Source organism: Myotis lucifugus, unplaced genomic scaffold (assembly GCF_000147115.1).
Source record: "Myotis lucifugus unplaced genomic scaffold, Myoluc2.0 scaffold_25, whole genome shotgun sequence".
In the NCBI taxonomy this organism is placed as follows: Eukaryota; Metazoa; Chordata; class Mammalia; order Chiroptera; family Vespertilionidae; genus Myotis; species Myotis lucifugus.
The window spans coordinates 9214515-9219321 of record NW_005871073.1 but is presented as its reverse complement, the minus strand read 5'-3'; positions in this window follow the sequence as shown (position 1 = coordinate 9219321).

Sequence of the window (4807 nt, the reverse complement as noted above, 5' to 3'; positions counted from 1 at the left end):
GTCAAGTTTCTCTCTATTTCATATCCTACACAGCTTCCTTGTCTCATAGGTAACATCATTAGTAAGCCATCTTGAAAATATGTGACTTTGTTTCTAGCTGTGTTTGTCCTCAAGTGTTAGAGTTTTGAACAGGAGATAACACAGATTAATAAGTACTGTGAGAAAGAAGCCTTTGACCTCAGACTGACAATGAAGTCATTAGGGAATGGAGAATGGAGAATGTCCCAGTACACTTCCTGGGGAAGAAATGATTGCCCACTTTTAGAGATGTTGATGCCAAAGTTTGAATAATAGTAATAGTCAGGCATTTGTATTAAGTGCTTTACCTGTATTATCTCACTAGAGACAGGTGTTCTGATCGTCCCTATTTTATAAATGCAGAAAGTAAAGGCTCAGAGACATCATAACTTTCTTGATTTCATAGACCTGGTAAGTGGTTGAGGTGGGGTTTATATTCAGGGCTGCTTGACTACAATATTAACTTGTAAGGTCAACCAAAACATGCCATCAATATAGCCAATGGGTCCTGGGCCCCTGAAATTCCCATAGATACTCTATTTTAATTTTCTTTTTTTTTAGTTCGCTATTTCCTATCTTCTTTCTTCCCTTTCCCTGAAACAAATCCATTCATAAGGTTAGCTGTGGGTGGGGAGAGAGGTGCTCTTGCTCTGTGCTAGAGAGATAAGAGACTATGCAGGAAGGGGGCCACTAATTAGCTGGTTCCAGTCCTTCACTCTGCTAGCATGGTTTCTTTATGTTTAAGGCTTCAAGGCAGGGGCAAGGCGGGGCAAAGAACAATGAGTAAGTCATGGAGTTGATCCTTTTAATGATACATTCGCTAATGAAATGGCACTCCATGGGTTCACTTATTAGTAACTTAGCTCAAACAGCCATGTCCTACTGTCAGCTTGCCATTGACGACCCAGGGTGACCTCAGAATTGTCAGCTCTACCAGAAAAAGAGCAAATGCAGCAGAAACTACAGAAGCAGCAGCATAATTTGGAGTGGAAAGAGGAACAACAACAGGGAAATCTCCTGAATCTTGTAGTTCTACTTTGCTGTGATATTATGCCAGAAGTGTAACTATTTGAAGAACAGGCTAACCTTGCAGCATTTGGGTTTGCGTCTGATTTGTAAACAACAGGATGACTTGATTGAATGTTTTCAGAGGCTGGATGACAGTGTTGGTACTGGAGGAGTGACTAGCACAACTCCATTCTCAACTAATTATATAGTGTAGATCTTCCTTGTGTTTTCCAGGGCACTGGGGTTTTTAACTTCATGTTCAGAAAATGATTTATGGAGAAAATACATCTTGTACAGACCTTGCTGGACAATTGGGGGATCATGAATGATATGTGGATGTGAAAGTTTATGATACTTCCCATTTATTTTCTCAAATAACTCAATGCTCTTTATGTCAATTATGGAATTAAACCTTTTAATATTCTTCTGGCAAATGGGAAGTGTGTATTTACTCTTCATTTTATAGTTGGGCAGACAGGGCCCTGATGATTTGAACTGTCTTCCTTAGAGGAAGAGCCAGATCTTACATTCATGCTCTGCATCCCTCCCTAAATGGGACACTCATAAATGAACTGTCCCCTTTTTATGCCTTTATACACTTTCATTAACAATTCATTAAGCATTTGGTACTTTCTTTGTGCAAAGCTAAACAAACACATAGGTGTTTTGTTTGTTTGTTTGTTTGTTTGTTTCTGAGCTCTGATTGTAAAACTTGATTTTCCAAGGTGAAACAAATTCTTAGGAATCTTATAGCATGAAATATAATGGTTTTCATTCTCACTGGTGAATAAGTCATATTTGTTAGTGAGGAAATTATGGAAAGGGCAGTGCATCTGAATCTTAACCAGCAGCTTGAGTCAGAAAAGCATTCCAGATGTTGGAAGATGTATGGTTGGCACATGTTGGAGTTGATGCCTTTCTCATGTTGGTCTCAGAGTCCCTCTTTACAACTTTCCGGGTCCCTGTGTCCTTCCACTTCACACCACCAGTTTTTCACTTTGTTTCCTATGACTTCAGAAGAATCAGCTCATTTCTCTCAGACTCTAAAACAGCTCCATTCATCACTAGCTTCTGCACCCTTCCTGCCTTTGGCTATCCAGTCACGAAGCCAACCAGTAATGAAAATGGGTTTCATTAAACAGGAATCCTACTTATTTTCTCAAACCACTATGCTAATAATCTCTCTTCTCAATATAAAGGCTTAAACATATACCAATATAACTAGTTTTTTTCCAGCTATTTTTTAAAAGAAGATTATTTCCTGGGGATAAAAATATCCCTCTTCAAAATCCAGGAGTTTGTTTTCAGAAAAGAAGATCTAATGTATATAGGACTCTTTTTACTCCCAGAAGCGAATGGGGCCCCAAACTCCCACTTTTTAGTCATTTAGTGTTGAAAATGACCACAAAAGAAATATGAAGAGCTAAAACATTTCCTCACTAAAGCATGAATTTTGCAGGCCTTTATGAATAAATCAAGATGAGTATTAGAATACAGATAGAGTTTATGGTCACATGAATATGGATAATAGAAATATAGCTTGTTTTTTCCTGGAACAACATGTACCAGGACATATGTAGTATAATACTAAATGAATAGCAAGTCCACCGAAACTCGGTGAGCATCGCATCTTTCTTAGGAAAAGCCGTCCACATAGTAGATGTCACACTTCTCTCTTGGCAGGCTGCTGTTGCAGACCCCATCTTGATTGGGGTTGAAGTTCTTCAACCTCTGCTCCTTCTATCAAATGCCTGTATTTTTTGTTGAGTAGCTAACTTCCTATGTATCCGGAGGCCTGTTTTGCAGTCATCTTCCTTGGTAGTTATCCTGACATTCTGCATCACAGCCTCAATCTCCCTTTTTCTTTGTCCCTCTCCTTTTTCCCTGTCATGAAGTTTGTGATCATCAGCAAGAAGTCAATTTTGACTCTTTTCTCTCTCTGGAGCTTTTAGAGCTCTTTGCAAATACAAGGAGCACGACCCTGGAAATTTCTTTTCTCCCAGAAAGGGAAAAAGCTCCACTTGTCAATCAGTCATCCTGAGCATAAGTTCTCGCAAAGGAACTCAGAGCAGCCCCTGTCTAAATCCATCAAGGGGGAGGGGGAGGGGGGCTGAGGGAAGGGGGCCCACGTTGCTAAATAACTGTGATCAGCTTTAAAGTCTAGCTTCAGGGTTATTACTTACATTGCCTCTCATACTACTCAAACACAGCACAGATGCACACAAAAATGAAAGAACACCGAACCCTTTGTTCCTGGACAAGTTTGAGGAGCAAAGCATTCTGAGTAACGGACTTTCTGGTTAATTGAATGTTAACCTATTTACCTAGGGCAGGGGTTTGGCTGAAGGGCTCAGAGAGGTGAATGCCTCTTTTCAGATGTGCACAATTTAAAGATTCACCTCATACTACTTTGTTTCTTTCTTCTGGTTCTTCTACTTTATTTTATAGTGAGTCGTCCATATTCTTACCTAGAGGTTATAAGCAATTTTAGAGCAGAAGTGCTTTTTGCTTCTTTGTAAAAGCTGTAAAATGTTTCACACTGTAGAAGTTCATTAATTATTTGCTCACTTCAATTGATTTTGCCTCTCTAATATGTTTTTAGATATATTGCTTTACCAATGATAAATGCTCACTCTGTATGTCAATGCCTTAAGTAAAAAAAAAAAAAAAAGGAAAAAAAAAGACCTGAAAAACATGAAGCTAGAGGATATTTTGATGACTTTTATAAAACTTAAGAGCAAAACTTTTCCGTAAACTTAACATGTTTATATATATGAAAATTCATGCACTGGAGTGGGGGCGGGGGGTACCTCAGCCTAGCCTGCCCCCTCTCACAGTCCGGGAGCCCTCAGGGGCGGGAGGCGACCTGGCAATCAGGACGGTGACACCCCATTACACCTCTGCTGCTGCCAATGCCAGCAGCGCAAGCCTCGGCTGGCCCTGGTTACCTGAGCCTCAGGTGGCCCTCCGTGGCTGGACAGCTGCCATCTGAGGCTTGCCTGTGCCTCAGGCCAGCCCTGCACAACTGGGGGGCTGAGGGGACTGGGGGACTCCAGAGGCAGGCATGTGAAATGGCTGAGCCCGCCTTGCCATGCGCCTGCTGCCCCAGCGGGGCAGAGGAGACTAGGTGCCGCCATCTTGTGGCTGTGGGTGCCACCATCTTTGAGGGCATGACAGTCAATTAGCATATTCCCTCCTTATTGTCTGTGGGCGCCTCCATCTTTGTGACAATGTGAGAGTCAATTAGCATATTCCCTCTTCATTAGATAGGATATATATATATACACATTCTAGAGGCCTGGTGCACGAATTTGTACACCAGTGGGGTCCCTCGGCCTGGCCTGTGGGATTGCTCTTAAACCGGCTCTCCATTATTTCTTGAGGGAACCCAGACTGCAAGAGGGTGCAGACCAGGCCGAGAGACCCCACCAGTGCATGATTGGGGCCAGAGAGGGATGCAGGAGGCTGACCAGCTGGGGAGGGATTGTGGGAGGGCTCCAGGGCATGTCCAGCCCCTTTCGCTCAGTTCCAATCGGCCAGACCCAGGCAACAAGCTAACCTACCAGTTGGAGCATCTGTCCCCTGGTGTTTAGTGCACGTCATAGTGACTGGTCAACAGGTCAACTGTCTGCCCCCTGGTGGTCAGTGCACATCATAGCGAGCAGTTGAGTGGTCTTAGCATATCATTAGCATATACTTACATTGGTTGAACGGCAAACTGGATGACCGGACACTTAGCATATTAGGCTTTTATTATATAGAATGTATATATGTATATATA